The 23,786-nt window shown below is 40.5% G+C and overlaps 1 protein-coding gene across 8 annotated transcripts in view; it reads right to left on the reverse strand.

Annotated features, from left to right (window-relative positions):
• Window positions 1–23,786, reverse strand: part of IL1RAPL2 (interleukin 1 receptor accessory protein like 2) — a 386,734-nt gene that overhangs the window by 141,232 nt on the left and 221,716 nt on the right. The window lies entirely within an intron of this gene.

The following is a 23,786-nucleotide window of genomic DNA, read 5'->3' on the forward strand; positions in this document are numbered from 1 at the left end:
GGAATGTGAGGAAATAATGCATCCATTCTCCTTGCTGACACACAAGTGCAGAGAACATCTGGGGAAATGAAAAACGCAAAACAAAACCCAGAATGATGAAAAATGTCTGGAAAAACAAAACATGGGTGGATGATACTGTGTGAGATCACTCATAAAGACAACAAAGAAAACATGCCCTCCTCTTTCTCTTTGCTTTGCCTCCCCATATCTGGGTCTGTGTGAAGTCTCCCTGCCTGAGATTTTCTCATTAACTTCACTTCAGAACTAGAAGCACTCTTACTGGGATTTGCAAGCAAGCCTTCTCCTGCTACTGCCAGAACCTGCTGTCTCTCCTAATTCCGTATTTTCCCCGTTCCTCATCCCACTCCCAGCCACAGGAAACCTCCAAAACAGCTCTAGGCAGACCAAGCTGCTGCCACAACGCAGGATCACCTGAGGGTAAGAAGATCCCCGACACTATCAATGAGGAGTAGCTCTGGTGAGCTGCTCCAACCACCAACACCCACATCTCCACATCCAGCCTCCCTGTTCTGTTTGAATAGTCCAGCCTCTACAAAGGAAGGAAAGGCTTCCATGTATTATTCCCAAGAAAATCAGGCTTAGGGTTTAGTCCTGCACAACCTTTGATACCATACCTTGAAGCAGACAGAAGACATTACCTCTGTGCACACAATTAGAAGACAGACTCACCCCAAAACATGGCTCATGGCACTGGGGAGAACAACTTCTAGCATGTCATGGACAGGCTTTAGGACTGGCTGGAAGTCTCTGCTTGAGCTACATGGTGAGGAACAAAAAAACCTCACAGCAATAAGAGACATGCTGACAGGAAGTGAGGCTGCAAGATGACAGGACCAGACTTCTGCCACTTCCAGCACTAAGGAGAGAATGGCAGGGAAAAGATTTTTCTTCACTAAAGACTGAAAAATAGCTTAATATAAAATCTAAAGAGCCAGAGGCAAATTTCATATTTCTTGCAGGTTGGAGAGGTAAGTACACTCTGCCCAGATGATAGCAAATAACAGTGAGTAAACAACAGATATTACTTGGGAACGTCTCACCAAATGTAACACCACTTTCATCAGGTGCAGAGAAAAAACCTGGACTTCATGGAGTGCTTTGAGTGCCTACGAGATCTGGCCTCTTAAATGTGTCAAAGCAAAGAGAAACCTTTCATTGTAGTGATCACCTTTCAGAAACTATTCCCCATTCCTGAAAATGAAATTGTTACCAGAGTAACCCCCTAAGTGCAGGGGACTCTGCTGAAATTTGGGATGGTTCTTTCATCTTGTGCAATCAAGATTAACATAAGATGCTCCCAAAACCAAAAAAAGGAGAGATGCCGGCTACAATACCTGTCCCCAAGCTCTCTAATGAAGTCCATTATTTTAACACAGTCCAATTTCCTTGCATTTTCTTATAAATGCCATTTTTCAACACCATTTTAAGAGAACTCTTCATCTGCAATCTGAAGAGGCACAAATGGGACTTTGACACTGTCTCTTCCATTGAAAAGACTCCAAACATCTAATAATCTACTAATATTAAAGCAATTCTTAAAAAGGGGCAATTTCTCCTAGCTGCTGCATTCCTGATATTTTTTCTATTAATTTGAACCAGACTTCTTGAAGTTAACAAGAAATAATCACAAAAACAGACAAAGGGCAAACCAATGCACTCTTCTCCTGTACACTGCTCACCAGGGAGGTTTAGTAGCTGGACTATATGTAATCTCTGACATTCGGAGTGGAAAGCTCTACATCAACTAAAAACTGAGCTCAACAGAAGCATGGCAGACTTCATAGTTTTTCAGCATTTCTAGCAAGCTGCAAGAACAAAATAACTCTCACACCACGTCCTCCATCCCTCAAAGTACCACTCTCTACATACCTACTGGGTAATGGCTACACAAGCAGCAGGCAGCATGGTATACACAGAATTAACCTCCCTAGACAAGCTGATTACTCTTTGATAGAATTGTAACAGCAAAGGCAGGCAGCAGCACAGGTCAGAAATTCAGATGTTAGCAAAGTACCTGATAATGCACCTTATAAATTAATTACAAAAATGTATACAGACATCCCAAGAAATGCATGTTGGCACATAAGCTGAAATCTGGCTGCTAAGATGGATGTAAAAGGGTCGTTACAAACTGTGCCTGGTCAGAGGAAGAACAGCCCTTAGAAAGACAATTGGTAGAGTGGGACATACAGTACTAGGAAAATCAAGCTCCCCCAAAGAGAAAAGTGGAGTTGTGTCTGCATTGGTTTTGTACTTCCTATGTCTCTACGTAATTTTAAAAACAACAACTCAGTCTGTCAGAGAATTGCCTCCAACCCAGTTCCTCAGGGAGGGCTTTCAGGGAGTAAACAAAGTGGGCAGGATTCTGCAGTGATGCCCATCCATTCCCACTGCACCACTCAGGGAAGGTGAACAAGCCTCCATCACGGCAAAGGTCTTTCCACTGAAACTACCAGAAGAATGAACTCCCTGAACTAATCCCAAGAACACAGCATGGCTATGTCCTGAAAAAAACATACTCCTTGCTCAGGAAGTTACTATGCTTTCAAAAGTGTGAATGTGAACACACAAATCATTGGGATCGGATTTGCAAATTCTTACCAGGTGAGGTAAGCTCTAAAGGTTTCAAAAATGAGAAACCTGAGCCTTGTAAAATCTCCTCAAAAGACCTTTTTAAAGCATTTCCTATAAATTAATATTTTAACTCAGGAACTGCTTATGTGAGAATTATTTCTTATCTCAAGGTCCTTCATCATGTCCAAATGGACAAATCTCTTTTGTTAGCTGTGCTTCATTATTCTCTTCTGAATGAACGCCTCTGGTATGGCTATAATAGATATAATTTTTAACATCATATCTAGTCAGCTAGTAAAATGATGCCACTCTGCAGAGAGATTTAACATCAGTAGGCCTCTCCAGAAAATGTTTGCTACTGTTGTGAGGGCTAACTTCTAAATAGACTTCAATCATATGGCTCTCATCCAGATATTTTTATTCCCTATGAAAAGAATAGCTAATATGGAACTACATGAATAGAGCTTTTTTACAAGAGTGCTAATGTCACAGACACCATGATTAATAGACTCCTTGCTGTTACTTATCACTGTACACCATCCTGAGAAGCTGGGGCAGCCTGGGATCAGGTGCTTTGCAGCAAGGTACCGTTCAGTTCTGAACCCAAAGGGACAAGCCAGAACTGGAAGTTCTGCACCAATCCTCCTCACACCCTGGGTGACTGATTTAATGTTTCTGAATCCATAAACATTTTTCTGATTGCTGGACAGACCTGAATTTTGTATGACTAGTCTTAAAAGTGTTTGGATGCAGGACAAACACTGTAACACTGTACAGCAGTACACTGCTGCCGTTCTTCTCCAGCTTCCATTTTTTAGGACTGGTGTGAATCTAAGCTACTGGAACCCTGTCCTGCTGGCATATTATCAATTACATAAGAATAATTTGCTGGGGCATGGACTTTTTTACAATCAGCTCCACATTCCCAGCTAAAACACCCTCTGAGGTTTCATGATGGCTTGTCCAAACGTGAAAACTTCTTAGCTGAAGACAAGCACAGGAAAAATTCAGAGTTATTGCCCCAGTAGATAACAGTAACTATTATTTTGAGTTCTGTCCTTCTACCTACAGAATACTGGAAGCATGAGTTCACTGGGTATCCTACACTCTGTGTATACAGTAGGTATGCTCAGGCTTTTGCTGGGAGGGGAAAGGACACACTTCCGAATTTAATAACTTCAAAGCCGTAAGTTGAGTAGGGTAAGCAGTAGAGCTGAAGCCCTGAAGGTTTAAGTTTTGGCAGCTTCAGATCTGCATGCAGCCAGACAGCAGCCATGGTAAGTAGTGCTGCTACTTTCAACCAGATGTATTTTTATCATGCTGGGTCAACAGGACAACAGAACAAAACATTTTCTTCCTTCTTCATCTGAATGTGACTTGAGCTATAGCAGCCAGAAAGATTCTTGTTTGAAAGGAATTTTTGTTCTGCTTGGATTATAATGGAAGTAACTCCCAAATCATACAAGCAAATGTACAAATTTAATAGGAGTGAACAAAACATTTTCCCTGTGTTCCTTCCTTTGCAAGCAGGTACTGTGATTTTTCAGGCTCAGTTCTCCAGTACTGGTTCATATCAATATGTAATGGTTTCTAGGTGACCTGTACCATGGCTCCCTCCTCTTCTGAATGCATTCTTTGGACAGCACTGGTGGTGCCCTTTGGAGATAATTCCACTTCCTCCTCTGAGCTCCACAGGTACTCCTGAAAATTACTTTTACTTTCCTAGAGAGCAAGAGTGGAACTGCCCCATCCTTAATCTGAGATCTACTTGTGGAAAATATTCAAAATCTGTAGATCTGATATGGTTTACTCATGGTAACCAACTACTTCCCTCCTTCTTCTCACATCAAATCATGAAGCATCAAACAGTGCTCGGGAAGACATCAGTATTAAGGGAACTATCTCAGGTGATGAAGCCAAAGATCCAAATGCCCTTTTAACCTTACTTTGCATAATTGCAAATATTATTTATAGCCAGAAAATTATCTCCTTTCCTCTTTTAACCTTGAAATTATCTTTAGCCAGCCAATTTCGTACTACACTTAGGCTACTCATGGATCTTGTACCTAATCCCTCCCAGACATTTCCAATACTTGTAATGTGGTGTTGAGTTTTATTTTCAATGAAGAAAAAAAGACTAATCCTACTCATTTTGATTTCTACAGTTGCTTTCGAAGGGCCATTTTCTCCATGTCTTGTACTCAATTATTGCTCCTCTGTTTTTCAAAACCAACAAAGCTAGCAAATAAACTTTAGTTTTTAGAAGACTACTGAAGGCAGAAAACAAGAAACGAGCTGCAGGATAATGCACAGGAGTGTGGGTTACACTAGAGCATGCCCCGTATCTAATGCAACATTACATTTGCTCGCAAATTGTTGTCAGGATACTACTGCACTGAATTGCCACTTCCATGCAGTTTGATGGCAAGCAGCTTTGCACCAGCTGTTAAAAAAAAAAAAAAAGGAAAAAAAAAGCAGAGAGAAATACAGTAACCCCAAATGCCTGTCTGTGCCAGGGGAATGAAAGGGAAGTGCATGGAGTCAAAGTCAGATTCCCAAATGGTCTCACTTTTAAAAACCTGAACTTTTGAAGGAGTGAACAGGTGTTGGAAATCAGAGGTAAGTTACACCAGAATTGAGCAATGATTTACTCATGCACTATCTTGTTAAGATACCATCTCCTCCTTCAAATCCAAGATCACATGCTTCACAATGACAGGAAACTTTTCCAAAATCTTTAGCTATTTATGCTCCCAGTGAATAAAGTGTCTGTGCAGAGAGAAGAAGTGAAACTCCTCTGATAGCCTTAACATCCCATAGACAGTTGTGGTGTTTAGTTTTCTCTTGTTCTCAGTCCTGCTGAATTAATTTCTGACAAACCGAAGCCAGACTGTGTCCACATTACTAACTGACACTTTGTTCAAGCTGTAGAGACCTATTAATCAGGTGTCCAAATCAGGCACACCAAGTTAAAGGACCAAGTACATAACTGACTTTTATTGTACTGTTCCCGCTTTTCTCTTGAATCAATGGAAACGTTCTGAGATAAGTATGTTGTAGAAGTGATGGATGCCATCACTGCTAATCATTCCACCCATTACAACACACAGAATAAATCACTTCTTGTCTGGTGAGTGTCGCATTGAATTTGTAGAGCACAAAAGACACTGTAGATCTGTGATATGCCTCTGTTCTTCTCATTACATAAGAGACAAAGATATGCATACTTAATAAATACATTTATTTTAACAAGATGAAGACAGGCCTAATTCAAGTAGTAGCACTTTCTGAACAGCTTTTTTATTATCACTATTACTTGGTACACGAGCACAAGACAAGTTTTATTTTCAAAATGGTCTTCACAACAGAGCATGGGGTTTTGCCATTTATGTTTCTAGTAGCTGCAGCTAAAAATGCCATTTAGAGAGGAAGCTGCTGCACAAGTATACTTTGTTCAATAAAAGAGCCGAACACTCATTTCTATCAAGAGCTCTGTAAGAAAAGCTTCCTTATTCATAAGGTATTGATTCAGCATAAGTTTCCTGTATACTTTCAAGAGTTTGGGATTAGAGGGCATTAGGGAAAAGGACTGGATGTTTTACAACAACAGTTGTAGTGGGGTGCTGTCACAACTGGAAAAGCTGTGGAAAACGTACTGCTGGAGGTGACCACAGGCAGCTGTGGGAGACAGAAGAACCCTGCACAGGTTTTCACATGCACCCTCCTCTGACTCCATTTCTCTTCTGCCCAAGTCTTGAGATTGCCCTTAAGCATTGTGCTTAAATCTTCTCCACGTCCAGCAGAATAGAACACTTGTTTATGCTTTGCTGAATGCAGCAGACAATTGGTCAAGCGATGGGCAATAGCCTCATGCTTTACCTTGGTCCCACACAAATCAATTAAAGCCCATGAGTACCTCCTGACATTCTTGAGTAAGGAACTTCAGAGTCAGAGTTGACACTGGAAAACTCAAGCAGCTTCAAAGCATTTGTCTACACAAGCAGAGAATGAGGAGGTCTGAGTAAGCTCATGTATGTGGTACCAGTTTAACAGTACACAGCAAGATGGATGTGCATGCCTACTCCTGGTATAAACACACTCCTACCTCTACTTTAATTTTAATGTCTTCACATCTTTCTGCAGAGAGGATAATCCAAAAAACTAAGTGAATAGAGTACTTTGTAGCTAAGAAACAACTGTTTCATCCCTCCTCTTTGTTATCTTTTGAATGAACTGCCTAACATAAAATTTTCAGTTTTCATTTTTCTGCTATATTCTCCAGGGGCATTTAGTTTTAAATGGTTGGGGATTTCACAACAGACTTCAATTTCAAAACTCAAAACTTGATTTGAATTTAGCCCCGGATGAAGGCCTTTGCTGTGATATGCTTCCAAAATTATAATTACAAAATGAAGTAGCGAAGTCATTTTGGACTAGTTTACTGCATGATAATTTCCACAGCTGGAATTGCATATGTTTCTCTTTAGCTGGGGACAAAGAATGGCTTGAAAAGCTTGCTCTCCATGGCAGGGAGAGCCATGGAGAATTAAAGGGAATTTAACATCCACCAAAAATTCACTCTTTTCCATGAGAAGAGAAGGTTTTTCTTGCCAGCTTGCTTCAACTCTTACTTTTCTAACTTTTTAGCCTATGCATCTGAACAGCTCTTCTCCAGCACTGGCACCTATGCCTGCCACAGACCAAATACTCACCTGCCCGCTGGTGGAACCCCACTGAGGCCAACACAACTTACTCTGATTAACATCAACAGAAGCCAGACTGTTCATTTCAGATGTTTGCCCCTTCAGTGGCACAGTGAGTCACAGAGTGGCACATCCATCTAACTGCTATAGGTCAAAGGGACTGCCCTAGATGAAACCAGATTAATACATGTTTACTTTTGCATCCTGGATTTTCCTCCTTATGTTGACTGTCTAGAACACAGTCACCTTCATCTCAGGAAGATGGCAAATACCCTAATTTCAGTTTAATGCCGCAATGAATGTCTTAGAAGCCCTGTACTGTTTCCTCACCTGGTTACTTTCCTATGACCTACACTTCTCATGTTACATTTTGCCACATTTTTTTGGCACACATTAACCCTTGTTACAATAGTTACAGCTGTACATACAGGTATGCTACAAGGTTGCCCCTTTCCTGCAGAGTCAGTGACTTTCAAATCTTCCCCTTTCAGGCTGAAACTTCCCAGGCTCGAACAGAGACCAGAGTCGATTTTGCTGTTGCTGTTGCCATTTTTGTTGCAAGGAAAATATCTGTTTAGATGCTCTTTTTCTCTTTTGAAGGTCAGAAACTCAAAACTAAGGCCTCTGGGGCAGGGGAACTGTGCCAGCCAGCCCAGCAGACAGTGCTGCAAGGATGCAGCACTGTGACAGTGTGGTGGCATCTTATCCTGTCCCTTGGGACAGTCATCACTCCCTCTGACAGAGATGGAACAAAGCTACATTCCTCCACTGCTTTATATTATATATTACATGTGCATCTTGCCTCTAGGAGTGATATACAGAATCCACAACAACCCCATCACTGCAGCACCACATCTCTTACACTGACAAATGAGTTTCATACACGAAATTGCAGCCACATGCTTTCAAGTGACTCCATCCCCTCCCCCCCAATCCTTGCTATGGCTAAACGGAAAATAGTATTTAATATTTCAAAATTACTCCTGCTATGAAAGGGTTTATGACAAACTCTTTAAATAATGATTTAAATAGTAATTGGTGCACCAGGGCTTCAGATGAGAGGAGAACAATTGCTCTTGTTGTTACTTGTGTTACCTTGCAATGCCCTCTCCAGTGGCAAGGTCTTTGGCAAGCATGACAAGTGCAGGCTGAATCTAAACCAGCAGGAGCAACTTTTTTAACCCACCTCCATAATAACCAACTGAGAATTGAACATAAAGGTCAGTACAAAGTATCACTGTCTCCTTCATTTCTACTGCTGATTTGAGCTGGTTGAGGCTCTGGATTGCTTTTAGGCACCTGTTTTAGCTGCCTCCTTTCATCTCTCTACCAGGTCTTTGGATTGGTTTGGACTATTGGTTCTGGGTCACAGATTGAACCCATTCTTTGGGGACGCTCTCTTTCTTTCTCCATGATGATACAGCACAGCCTGGTTATAAGTTCTCAGCCAGATACTCAAGCATGCATTAGAATGACAGAGAACCTCAAAGACGGAAACAATCTCTAGGTTTAACTTTCCTTTGTTTTGAGTTAACAGGGTTCATGGCTATGTCATGGATTTGGGAATTTAAACTGCCACTTTCCCCCCTTGCAGATGTTTCTTGTGTCAGCCTCTAGGATTTGACTATGCCCTTATATTTAGTAAACACGACAGAAAGATTCCCTCTAAATTAGGCATATTTACTTGAAGATAAGGATCTGCAGTTTCATTTCCTATTCTTATTTTCATAATGTAAACCCAGTAAGCTGTCACTCACCAAGCACATCACCAACTGGGAAAGCAGAGAAATGCAAATGTCTGTGAATTAAGGCAGAATCAGAGCAGTAAAAGCACACTAAACCAAAATCAATCATATTTAAAGGACACAAACATGCCATGAGGTATCCAAATAAAATTGCTAATATTCTTGAAATGTGGTATTTTTCCAAAATGAGCACCTATCTATTTTCCTTCATCACCCAGAAAATTTAAACAAAAGAACAGCCTGTAACATTCAGGTGAAATATATGCATTGCACAGTAACTTATTTTTTAACCTAGACTTTATTATCAATTTTTTAAAATGTCATTTTTTAGCACTACTTTTCTGTCCTGCAGCTCAGCTCTTTTCACCCTGGATACTTCAAAAGAAATCCTAACAAGAGAGGCTGGTCTTTTTCTAATGTTAGGGGGAAAAAAATAAAATCCTTCTCTGTCATACTGAAAACAAGAGAATGACTTGGAATCAAAGGAAGAGGATGTCATCAAAGGTCCAGAGAGAAGATGAATAGCTTCGGGAAGGAAATGGGCTTTTTAAATACAGTTTAACATTGAGAATGAATGTAAATATCTAGCCTGGTTGTGCAGAGAGATGGAGGATTTTGGGGGGAAGGAGACTAGGGAGAGATATAATGTACACAGGAGGCTATACAGCAGACACCGCAGGCTGGGGGCTGAGTGTTTTCTTCCAAGTTTTTCTTGAATTTTGACTGTCTGTCACAGTAAACAGCCCCAATTACATTCAGCTGGATTGACACATACAGAGCTCAAGGCTGGGGAGAAGAATATTTCAATAAGCAGCTAAGTTACTGTAGGCATGAGGACATCAAGTTTTAGTCTCACTTCCTCCTCCTTCTGATATTTTGAAATGTCAAGCTACCATCCACACTGCTGCCTTGTTTCCCACCTCATCTACAACTGAGCAAGGGAAAGCTACCTGTTTACTGCATAAAAAGGACCACAGGATCACTGGTGATTTTCAAATGAGAAATATGCAACCACAAAGTCAGTGTAATGGCTCAACTGTAGGTCAGGAACTGTAGTGTGGTCAATTTTATGTTCTTATTTGAAAGACATACATTTTCAAATACAACAGTCCTGGGACAAATTAGCAAGGGTTCTACGCTGGATGGGGTCTGTCCCGCAGCATCTCCATTCATGGCTGCATTGTGGTGTTAGGCACCACAGGGAGCTTCACGTGCGTACCAGGGCAAGTGACAAGTTCCTGTCACCTTCAGCTGACACCCCACGTCAGCAGCTGTGTTGGTGAGGAGCACCTGAGCTTAACAACAAAGCTCTTCTTTTGTGCCAAAGAAAAACTTGTGCAACAACACAATATTTAAACTCTGCAAAGTCCTTATTAAATGTGACAGCAGCAGCTGTAGCAGCTTGAGCACTGGCAGAATGAGGGAAAGAACTAAAGCCCTTTTGAGGGCTAGAAAAAGAAAGCAAGTACATTTTAAATATTAAAATGAGGTCTGGGCTGACAGAGAATATAGATCTGGTGGCAGATAGCCAGAGACTTCGGAGGTACTCAAAGCTGTGCTCTGACCCTCCCACAACTTAACGGAAAGGAACCAACTTTCTTTCCAGTCCGTATCTTCCACATTAAACTAATATATATAATTCACATTCCTTATCTTCAGAGAATGATGTGTCTCATTAAGCTCTCCCCCACATCATGAGCGCCAGATGAAATAAAGCTCAGTGTTTGCTTATGAAATGCACAATTCCCATCGCAATGCCAGAACAGTGAATAGTGAGGAATAGAAGTATTCATTTTTGGAAAGTGGAGCAAAAACAGACATGAAAAATAAAACCCAAAAAAGAGGCATTTTTCCCCACAAATAGAATGATTCAACATGTACATTACAGATGTGGTCAGTTTCCATGACTCTGCTTTTCTGGAATGAAGGCATTGATAACTTTCCTTGAGGGAATTGTTGGAAGTACTTCCATGCTTTAGCATACTGCTTCAGTCATGTGGCCACGATCTACAGGAATTTGAACAGTCCTGTATAGGAAGCCACTAACATGGAAGAGAAATTTCTCATGGAAAAGTTTGTTTAAGACAAACAGTCCCAAGTGAATTAACTTCAGTATATGAGCAAACAGTAAAACATTTCTTTGTGTGAGATGTATGAAACCTGTTAAAGGTGAGAACTTAACAGGGTTTGTCACTGATAGAGGTATAGGAGGAACCAAAATTCTAACCCCTGAGGACTCCACATTTCCTGACTGACCTCTTCACCATCTTCTCTTCCCAGCAGCAGTCTGTGATCACAGTGCTTTCTCTGAGTGCTGCACTGCCCAAAGCTTTAGGGCAGCTTCTTTGTCAAGTGATACAAAAAGTCTTTTAGCTAGAAAAGAAGTGAATTCTCTCCCTCTGGAGAACAACACAGAAAACATGCCGTTTTTCCCAGAATGGAATTCTTACTATAAAGGGGAAAAAAATTTCTTAAGGGGGCAAATGCTAACATTCTGCTCTGACAAAACTTATGTTTTTTTCTAAAAAGGCACATTTCTTCATCAACCTGATACTTTGGTTAGGTTTTACACCAGTTTCAAACAGACTTTTATATCAGAAAAACAAGTACCAAAGGTCTTCCTCTCTCCCCATCTAATCTTTCTCACAGTATTTCTGAGGTCCCTTCCTCTCATACTGGCATCCAAACCATGCTGAAGGACTCACTGAACACCTCCCTTATTTAATTTACAAATAAGTTGCCTGTATATCTGCAACATGTGCATGTCTCAGGAGAAGCACAAATGGCATCTCTAAATCAGATCGCTTTACTGCACAGTCATGTGTACCGATATTTAGATAATACTCTGCTTGAAAACATCTGCCTAAATACAGTTGCTATGGCCACTTAGAGGTTACAGAGCTGTCATAGCCCTGGCAGGGTCTTGTTCCAGGCGCATCTCTTCTCCCATTTAGGAAGAAAAAGTGGCATGTTAGTGTATTCCAGAGAAGCTACAAGGGCATACACAGCTTATGGCAAATTGGTTCCTTCCCTGCCAGAAACTATAACCACTCCTGGCCCAGGATGGGCAGCTTGACTATCCACAACTGGATTGCTAATGCTATATGCACTGTATAAAGATGAAAAACCATCTGGTGCTTGGATCTAGCCTCCTTCAATATAACCAAAGCCCTTTTATCATCTCAATCGATTATGAAATTATCCCAGACCAATTCTGGGCAGACAGGTACCCACACAGGAGAACCAGCACCAGCCAAGATAAAATAAAATCAGACACCGCACAGACCCCACTGCCCTTTCTGAGGAGAAACAGGCCTTTAGGTTCATTGCTGGGCTATGCCAGAAAAAAACAGAGGATAAGAATCCAAAGCTGCCTTAGAAATTTATAACTATATTGTTTATTAATTTTACTGTTAAATCATTTTCATTTGCAATTCTGCACTTTATATTTCCTGCACTTTCTCAGAGTACTTCAGCCCACAGGGCTTGTCATAAAAAATACCTTGGAGAGCTTTTCATTTTAAGCCAAAGAAAAAGATGAAAAGTTAAATCACTTACTGTTGTGTTCCCATTGGCTGCAAATTGATTTTATTTACTGAAACATGCTTGCATTGCAAAAACAACTCAACACACACAGTAAGTAAGTCAGTACATGAAAGTCTAATGCAACAGAGTAGCTACCTATCCCTTTGAAACAGACTGGAGTAATAAGCACCTAAATACAAATTCAGTTGAATGCTTTTCTCTTGCTTACAAAAGCAATCAATACTATCAAAGACAAAAAATAGCTTGGTTGGTGCTGATAAAAATTAAGAAAATATTTTCCATGCTGGTCCATGATATCGAAGACAAACAAGGTACTTAACACACCCAGCATATTTTTGTATGTCCTTTCAACTTAAAAATTGCAAGGCACAGAGCAAACATCAGTAAGTTATTAGCTCCAGTCTTCTGGTGAACTTCATAAGAGCAACATCAGAGCCTGAAGCAATACTACTACTGTCAGATCTCATCAGCTAAACAGGGTCAGGCCAAACACGTGCTTGAATAAGGCACCTTTGAGGTTCACACCACTGCAGCAAGAAATAATGCTGACAATTCAGTAGTGAGCACTATTCCTTCCACAGCAGAACTTTTCATCTCAGATACACAGCCACAAGTGCCAGGCAGCACAAACCAGCTCTGAAAGGCGTCAACATTGTGCTGTGAAAATATAACCCTGATCTTCAGCTCAAATTAAAGCAGAGCTACTCACCTATTAAAATTTCTCCAGTCATTTCAAAGGAACAAGACAGTCATTGCTTCCTGTTCTCAGGCTTTTCTTATGAGACGAAACATGAGGCAAGATTTGCAGTTTCTCTGGGTGGGAAAGCTGCATTTTCAGTGGACAAGGCAATCTGCACACTCATGTGTATCTATTTTACCATTAGCAAAATGATTTCAGGGGCAGTATTATTTTGTGTCTGTGCATCTATCTGCCTATCTATTATTAATAAAGAAGAATGAGCATCCAGCCTACACTTTCATGATGAAGGAAGCCTCCTCTAACACAGAAAATGAAAACATAGAAGTTTCTTTCAGTATGTGTGCTTTACCTCACTGTTGTGGGCAAAAACCCCACAATCCTATCATTCATACTAAGTCACCTCCACTACTGAAAGCACAATACAGTTAGAGAATGTGGCTCAGCAGCTCTCAAAATGAACGGCCGTTTTTAAAGTGGGAGCTCATATCTGACATTTACAGTATATAGTCAGTGATTCAGCGAGCTACAGTTGCTGTGTACGATGACAGATCATTGGAGAAATGAGCAACCCATAACACGTTGAAGTCTTGGCTGTCTACATCAATAAATTAGACAATACCAAATAATCAATGCTACAAACTGCAAACTGCTGGTTTAAGGTGGAAGGAAAAAACCATGATGTTCAAGAACATGACAGAGAACTAGGGGGCAACATAGGTCAATAAAAACTAACATTATTTGCCATTCTAATTACTTTGCATGTTCATGAGCCAGGAAGGCAGGCTGTGGAGCTGTAAGTAAAGCGCCAGGAGTACTGACGCTATATATAATTCATAGACTGCAGCATATTGCTACATTTCTCACTGCCCTTAGAACTTGCAGTTTCTTCAGGAGATATGGAGGTAATACTTCATCTTCCAAACTCATTTTTCATGAGCCCTGTATTAACAGGTCACTCTGGTGAATGGAAAAGTCGTCAATCTGTATCACTTGAAGGACTGCAAATGAAGGAGCTTTTATCCTTGTGGGTATATTTTGTTGTCACTTCAACAATGACACAGTTCACACAGCAACCACGAATGGGCACATGCATCCCTGAGACATTGTCCAGATCCTCAGCTTACAGACTCTGATGAGGTGTTCTTGAAACCAGCTGAGTTGGTCCAATTTATCAGGACCTTGCTGGGTGTCAGGTGAAAAAGAGATGTTAAAAGACAGAAAGGACTGGCTGTGTCACTTCTTCCAGGTGAATGGGCATCCTCATTGTACTGATATCACACTCTGGATTGAATTTTTCTGTTGACTCTTTGCACACACAGAAGTTGCTTCAGATTTATAATGCGATTTTTGCATGGTTGAACAAGAAACACTCTGAAAAAGGCAGAGAAATCACTTCATTTTCCAAATGGGGTCAAAAGCAAATGGACACATTTCTCTTGCTGGATCCTACTGGGCTTTGCCTGAGGTAGCTAAAAAAACTAAAGTCACTACAGAAATTAGTGGCAATTAAGTCTGCTTTGACATGTTTAGCTGTCTACAGCAGTTATTAGGATGCCATATATGTAACAAATCAGAATTGAAATTAAAGTTTTAAGATAAATACTTTACTGTATTACAGAAAGCTAGTATTTACAAAACAGAGACATTCGTAAAAATTAATACAAACCACATAAAATATATAAAAAGAAAACTCTAATTGTTGGCACTTCGTATATATAGCTTGAAATAGATAGTTATTTTGGCAATGGTTTGAGAACCCAGCCTGTGAAATTCATTTCCTGGTCTTTAAGTACTGTATTTGTCAGCACTTAACCCATTTCTGCCTTGCTTTCTCTCACAGAAAGGAAGGTTTCCTTTAGAAAATAAAAATACTAGAAGATGCAATGCATCATTTATAAGAAAGTGCAGCAGAGGAAATGCTAAGAACAGTATCTCCTACCACAGATCTTTTAAAGCTTGGGACTCTCAGTAAAAACTTAATTTGGGCAGGCTTTTTGCTGTTCCTTGCATTTAATCAAAAAGTGATTCCCTGACTGTGTCAAGATACTGCAAAGAGGGAGAAGAGATTAAGTCTTGCTATGAAAATGTGCAATTTATCTAAGCAAGTAAATGTCACTTCAGATATGATGTACATGTTATATATTTTAACATGTCAATATTAGAAATGAACAGGAAGGATTTTCAGTTCCCAAACAATCTGCAGTATCCCTCCCAGGAGTTAAAAACTTCTGCAGATTTAATTTGCGCACTTTAAGATTTCACTTCCAAATTAACAAGTATCTAATTTTCACAGTTACAACTGTAGTCCCAAGCAAGCTGCTTTTCTCTTTGCCTTTTGTTTTGTAAATATTTTCCATTGAACAATTGGTTTCTCTAGATTATTTTCTTTTATTCTCTTTTGAACTCAAATATTGGTAAAAGTTCTGTTATGAAAAGATGTTAACAGGTGTTTTCCAGGAGGAAAGAAGGGCTTTCTGCATCCACCACTATAAACGCAGTCCATTAGTCAATGGAATGTACTAACACTATGAAATAAAAAAGAAACTATGAAAACTTACCAATTTTTATCCCCCCTCACTGCTTACGTTGTGTTTGAGGAAAATCTGAAAATGCACACTTTATTTTGAGCTCAGCCGCTCTGGTTGGTTAATCATTGTATCTTACTTTGTGGCACTGTTTTCGTAGTGATACCTAAAGCCACCATGGCACACAAGCAGGTGCAAGGAGAGCCACAGTGTGAGCCCTCTTCTCCCTGCATTCTCCCAGGCCAAGGTGTGAGATCCAACCTCATATTAACCAAGGAAACAGGGTGCAAACATCCATCGCTCCCTTGTTCCAGGAGCTTTCTGCACAGGGATTTGCTGTCTGTATTACAAAGTATAGGAGGGAGTTCCAACTTATGGATAAAATCGCTTGTTAAGAACAAAAATGAGTTCTAAGGTAGAAAGTGCCAATATTCCAGTGTTCTCTGACTGTACTCCAGCAGCTTCCCATGAAGTTACAGGGAGCAGGAGTTGGGTGTTCGGCTGGAAATAGCACATTTCCTGCCAAAAGGGAGCTCTAGTTGGAACACTTGCATGGGATACAACAGGGGACAGGCATCCTGGGCCATATGTCAGAAGTGGAGGGGACTGCCAAGCACTGGGAGTGAGCTGAACGTTGTTCACAGCAGGCAAAGAAAGGCTAAAGCTGCCAAGCCAGGAGAGGAGGGAAAGAATAAAAAGCATGTCCCTGGGTCCTACAGTTTCTGACAGCTTCAATACCACTTTAGAATTCTGGTGAACACTAAACAGGAGAAATTTTTCTTTTGGAGATGTGGAGCTAAATAAATAGAGCTCTCAAGAAGGAGCATCTGCTTCCAGGAAAAGGGAGACAGCTCCAAGTACAGCAAACACTTCCCATGCCTGGCAGCAGTGGCCATGCAAGGATGTGAGGAGGAGCAAACCCTGAAGGCCAGACCAACTACCACCATCCGCACGTCACCATGTTTTATCTTGGAGGGCTCTTCAGGCTGTTTCATCAGGAAAATTCACAGGCTGCTTTAGGCTTTCTTTGAAATGTTTTCTGCTTTATTTGAGACAACAGGCTCTCTGACCCATGCTTGAAAATACAAATAAATAAGGGAGAGGGGAGCTAACAGCTCTCACCAGAGCTGCTGGCCAAAATCAGCAATAAAACACCCCTGCACTTCAAGCAACTCCCAGATCCGAGGGATTAGGTGAGATATTGAGTGCTGACAAGAACCAGAGCTTGCATTTGGGGAAAATTTTGGTATTTCACAAGCAATTTCCTGCAAAACATCAATTAAAAAAGAAATTAATAGAAGCATTCAAAATATCTCATTTCAGAAATGCTGAAAAATTTTAGCTATATGTGTTATTAAAAATAGTAGAGCCACAAGTCAAATTAAAATATATCAGCTCACAACAAAGAAGTAATTTGACATAAAAAAATCAGAAATACAAAGTGTTGCAATATGACCTCTGATGTTAAAATTACATAAATTGAAATTAATGTTACTTTCACACAGTGCTCTAATTGATGTTACTGCCTTATTTGATGATAAAATGGTGGTAACAATAGCTGTTTCATCCTGTCTGCAAACAAAAGGTTCTGGGGCTCAGAAAATAAAGCAACAATGCGAGAGCATGTCCAGCCTCCATCAGGACCCAGAGGCTCTGCCTTCTATGCAGAGTGCAATACCAGGCAGAGATGTCGGAGTTAGTTTGGGTACCAAAAGCCACGCAAACAGGTTAACTGGCTGTGCTGGAAAAGCTCCTTCAGAGCTAACTGAGGAATCCCTGCACACAAGAGTTCAGGCATGTCCCGAGCACAGGACCTGCTGCTGTACAAAACTGCTGGGGATGTTCAGCTCAGCTTCTGCTCCCCAGCCACCTGCTTTTTAAACCTGAGTCTTATATGCTGGCCCTGCTTTTGTTTACATCTACAAATCATATTCAGAGCTCAGTGACCTTTCAGAGCTAAACTGGATTTTTGGATAAGTAACTCCTTAAGCAACGCTGAACTATTTCATAAATTCATTGCAGATTACTAAATTGTTTATGCCAAAACACGACGCCGCTGGGAGGGAATCACAATTACATGTTTTCAGATTTTTAAGCAAACACCAACTCTTGTATTTGACACCATAAAAGAAATCCCTTATAATAGTCTCAATTCCAAAGGACTTGGAAGGACTTCCATGTTTCAGCTCAGTTTAAATAAGCTTTTAATTTATCTTAACACTTTTTGCTGTGGTTGTTCTGGAAACTCTCAGCAGACAAAAATGTTGTCAGTCAACACGTCTTTTGTATGATTTTGGTGACAATACTTTATTTACCATAAACTGATAAGGCCTAGAGAGCACTTATGGATTACTGCAGATACAAATTTGTTCTGATCAGCACCCAGTGAATGCTGCTGATGTGTCACTAGCCTCAACTTCTAATAATATAAAGCAGCATATCCAGTTCACAGAGGATTAAAAATGTGCAGAAAAGCAACCACTACCAAATGGTGGACATACTTTTTGCTCATATCCTCACTGCTTTTGTGGTAGTTTCTCTCTCTACGGCCCTAGAGCTGCTGGAAAGTCCAACTAATTGTTTGCCCTTCTAAATCCAATTCACTCCCTTGGTTTAAAAATAGCAAATCACCATCAACTACTTTTGCTAATAAAGGGGTCCCAAACCCACAAACAAAATCTAGCAACAGCAGCAGGTGTAATTTGAAAAGTGAGCAATGTAATGAGAATTGAAAGAATTTAATTGAAAAACTATGATCAAAGAGTGAATTCAGGCGGAATCATTCAACTCAAGTAGCCATGTGGAATAATTTGTCATTTACGGTGGTCAAAACAGATATTACCGCGTAAATGACTTTTAGGAACAGCCAGGCATTTTAGTAGCCTATTAGCCTGTGAAGAATATGCCAGAGTAGAGGTTGAGGGAAACTTGGAGGACAGAGCTCCTGGACAGAGTGGTCCAGTAATTCCTGCATGTCACTCCAATCCATCACCAGCATTTTATGAAGTTGGTCAGATGGCCACCTTCTGCTGTCATACTGGAAAATAACTCACCAGTACAAGCTCACAAATCACTTCTTTCCACAGGCAGCAGAAAGAACAAGGCAACCTCTCCCACTAGCACAGCTGTCCCTGAAAAAACACATCCCTGCAAAACAGCCTCATCTGCCAGGGGACACCTGGGCCACACCGTGAGAGCAGGTCTTGCGCCCTTCTCAGAGGCATCACCCTTTCCCAAACCTCCAACGTATCTCTCCTTGCATCTTCTTCTCGGCCTGTGTCCCTATAGACCACTGTTCCAAAACAGAAAGAGTGCTGAAGGAGCAGATAAACACAGTAGGTGTTTTTCACAATTGCACCTTTTCACCCTCAAAGCTATTGAAACATTGCTGTGCATCAAGACAGAGTGAACTTGTTGGTAGGGCTGGGGAAAACAGGAAGATGCATAAATTGTCTTTCAAAACCAACATTACTTTCTATGTTCGGGGTTTTTTTTCTTTTAATCTGAATAGTATAACTGTTCTTCCATAAACATTGGCATTTACAGTGCTCATTAACATGCTTTTGATTGCTGATATTCCTGAATAGCTGTAATTTTAATAAATTCTAATAAGGTAGATTATCTGTAACTTTATATTACTGCATTCAGTTTTTTCTAAAGGGAACACTCTAATTTATTATCAAATTAAAAACTGAGTTTCTGTGGAGGGCTGTGAGCCTTTGGCACAAGAGCCCTGTGCACTCCTCCCTTGGAGGAGAGAGGCCTGAGGGCAAAAGGACTCTCCCAGAGATAAGCAACCTTCCTCGGATCATGGTGACAAAGTGAACCACCCCCAGCATGCCTTGTTTCTATGTGGTGATAGCCTGTACCCAGTTGGCTAGCTGGTTTCTACTCCACCCCCTGCCTTTCCCATAAAAAGCCCCTGTTTCTGCCTCAGTTAGGGAGTCTTTGTCTCTGGCTTTCCCTCCACAGGGGCTGCTGGACAATAAAAGCTACCTCTGTGGAATTACCAAACGAGGCTCCTGTCTCTCTATTCCCGAGTTCGCCTTGGGTGATTTCACAAAGCTGAATCACAAGAGCTGGAATCACTTGTAGCAGAGAAGTTGCTACACTTGCTGAAATCCCGTGCTGCCCACGGAGGCCTGCCACCGCCCCTGGGGGAGTTGTTCTTTGCAGGATGCTCTCTCTAGGAAGGTCGTGGCATACCGGTGCTGACCAGCATCGGACCCCCTGTGATAAGCTTCTGTTTCATTTTTATGCTTTAGAACCCTAGATCACAGTTTCTAATATCACTTGTTTGTCACACCAAAGCTACCAAGAAGCAAAGTGAAGTGGTATCTATATATTTTTTTTATATAGACTGAAGGGTTATGTGTTATTTGCTAAGAGATAACACTGTTGTCATGTTTCTTCAGCAAAAAAGGCTGACAAGACTTGTTTCACATCTGTCTGCATAATATAATGAACCCATGAAGAACTAGTGATGAAAAAGCTGTTTTGTTGACAATCTATTTTTGTTAAATGCACCCAAACACCAAGATTTACGCACTGCTCATTAGTGCTGTATTGTAGCTCAGGATTTTTTCCCTATAAATACTTTGTGTCAAAATATTTTTCAAATATATTCTAGGCTGAAAGCCTTTCCCTTACCACCCCAAAGAGCTACAGCCTCTGAAGCCTTTTATCATCTGAATAACACTCAACTGTAATGAACCCACCACAGCCAGACAATGACACTGCAAGCCCTGCACCTACATCCAACTGCCCCTTCCTGCAAATGCCATCTGACCTGTTTGCTTTCTGCTCTGCTCACCTACTAATACCACTGAGGTCCCTCTGTCTGTCTTCTCCTGGCCAGGCATCACACACTGATAGCTTTCAGTTTCCATCTATGACTCCTGAGATTTCTTTCTTACTAATTATCTCATAGTTGCTCATATCATGACTTAGTCACAGAAGAAAGGGAGGAGGAGGAACTCCCCTCCTACCTCTAACTGGCCCACTCCCATTTGGGTCTCCAAAGGCCAGAAGGCAAGACAGGATCCAAGGAAAGCACATGCTGTCCTTGCAGCTCCCTGCCACAGTCACAGCCACTAAGACAACTGCATCAACACTTCGGCGCAGGAAGTTAAGGCAACACATTCTAATAGCTCTAATGACATCACTGGACTTTTCTGAGTAACTAAATAAGAGCAGGGTCGTGTCCCCAGTTGAAAGCCTCCACTGGAAATAAATCCTTAGGCAACACTAATATAAATACCAGACAGTCATCCTTCATTCAGCCCACAACTGCACTCTTGTCTGCTGTTAACTTGGATCAGGCTGGCTTGTGGGATCACATCTTCAGCAAAACTGCTGCATTTGTCTGGGATATCATTAACTATTCTGATTAGTTTTACCAACAGCAAGTTAAAATGGTGCTTCTGGCTCCTGCACCTTGAAATTTTCCTAAATCTTTTGATGTAACTTCTGTTATGACAGCACTGCACTTATTCTGATTTCAAGTTTCACTGTTTAGATACCCATTCTGCATTTAGCAATGAATAGTAAATATTTCATATTGCTACTTACATAACTACCAGAATCTTCACAAAGGACTAAAAACCTCATGTACCATATTTGATGTGACTTCAAAGAAGATCCTGTCTTACAATTAAGAGATAACTTCATCCACTAACGGGTGTACTTTGTACACCACTACAGTGTACTGTGTACTTCAGCAAGTGCCTGAAAGACTACAGGGAATCTAGGCCAGGTTCCTCTCTCTCCATGGCAGTGCATCTCTCCTTGCTCAAGGGAGATGTGGAGTTGCCCATTTCACTTTCAGAATAGCTCTTCAGTAACAATTTCAGGTTACCATGGTTGCTAGCAGTGCCCACAGAGTCTTTCTGTTCAAAATCTTTATGTTAGAGGAACTCAGACACTTGCCAATAAATGCCAATTCAGGCATGGTAATGAGTACCAGTAATAGAAACATCATTACAAAGCTCCTGCAGAAGAAAGCAGCAGGTAAGATCCTTTGCTCCACATCTGTGTTGCAGGCTAGCAGAGACAATCCTACCCCAGCTTTGCTGGTAAGCCTTCAGCAGTATTTGCTAATGGTGATTTTAAAGACCAGCAGGTTCAGCAGTTAGAGATCTGGTTCTCCCTCTAGCTTCTCCTGGTACAATATTTTGATGAGAACTCATTTTCAGACAGATGAAAAACCAGGCCCAGTGCAACACCAATCCCATTACAAGAAAGACCTGGACATACTGGGATGAGTCTGTGAAGGGTCACAACATTTATTCAGCCAAGTCCCTGAGTACGACATGTACCTGCTCCCAGCCTATGATCTAACCTCAGGACCCCCCACCTGGCTTGAAGAGCCACACAACACAAGTAATCCTTCGCTGTTTGTTGTACAAGTTTTCTTTGACTTTTCTCCCACGAAGATCTAAACCTACATACATGTAAAATTCACAAACTGAAACAAAAACAGGAGAAAGAAACTTGCTCAATCAAGCTGTGAGTTAATATGCTTATGTGGTTCTATTATATTTGTAGTTCTTACCCACATTTTTAGGTTGTCATCTACATAAACTAACTAGCCTCTTTCAGATATCTAGAGAGATTCAACCAGCAAACACATACCATCAGATATGTCTCCCAAACATTTCCATCTGGAAAAGGTGTTTACAAACATATGTGTTTTTATAAACTAAAAAAAATTTAATGCAACATGAATTTCACACCAAATTAAAAGGGGGAAAATCTTCTGCTTCTCAAGCATTTTGCAAAAAGGAGAACACTTACATATTTCATACTTGCATTTTAATTAATTCAGATAATAAACTTTTTAATAAGAGAAATAATTGTAATAAATACTATATTTTGTTTAGGACTAATTCCTTAAATTGTGAAGTATAACTACACCACAATGTTTAAATAGTTAAGAGAACATATGACTTCTAGCAAGGTCATGATGAGAAGGAGAGCACAGAATATCCATTGTGGGGAATTGAATTAAACGCATCTCATTTTCACTTTGTCAAACTTAGTTCACATTCTGGTTGAAGAACAGCATGCTACATAAGGTAGCAACTACGCACAAGGCAGGTATTATATCTTCGCTTGACAGGTTAGGGTCAGGTAGGTCAAATCAATACTTTAGAGATTTGTCCATGGTCAAAGATCTGTCCATGGTCAAAAATGGACAATAAAGGGTCACATGACATAGGGCACACAGGGAAAAGAACACACTGAAAATGAGGAATAATGATAAGAATAAAAAAATGGATTCCACCCAAAATAAAGGAGGGATTTTTTTCAAGAATATATTAGAAACATCATATGGAATAATTCAGTTAGATATAAGAAAGTGGAATTCTACCTGTCATTGCTTTGAGTAGGGCCCCATTTTAATCAGTATGTGGGGAAAATACCTAACCATTTGTTTATATGGTTTTGTGTGAAAGGCTGAAGAAAACCTCAACTGTTTTCAGATACTTGCAAAGTTCCACAGACACAGAAGGCAAAATAATAATTATAGATGTCATACTGTACAGTGGGATGAAAAGGGAGTAGGAATATATCGGTAGACAATACATTTTTTAGCTGTTCATTTTTGGTACCTGGCAAAAATAGACAGAAAAATACTGTTGTCTAGTAGATACTACATTGAGTCAAAACTATAGACTGTATGACCTCCTGACAAGCAGGTTACTTTGTTTTGACAGTCCAATATTGCTAACTTCATTTTTGGAATAGGTTGTGCCATAATCTTCACTAAAGACAAACCTGTGGATACAAATATGCAGCTAGCAAGAATTTCTCTTGCTTCTTTCCAGTCTCGTGAGATATTTTGCTCTCTCACTGAAGATACTAGCAGAGTTCTATAAGCTATGAACACCTGTGACCTTGCAAAGCTTTGTTTATAGTACAGTAGAAAAATATGTTGACAATGGATGTTTTAGGATTTTAGCCAATCACC

This window comes from Corvus kubaryi, unplaced genomic scaffold (genome assembly GCF_017639235.1).
Source record: "Corvus kubaryi isolate FWS band 111438036 unplaced genomic scaffold, C.kubaryi_AGA036_p1.0 130, whole genome shotgun sequence".
NCBI lineage: Eukaryota > Metazoa > Chordata > Aves > Passeriformes > Corvidae > Corvus > Corvus kubaryi.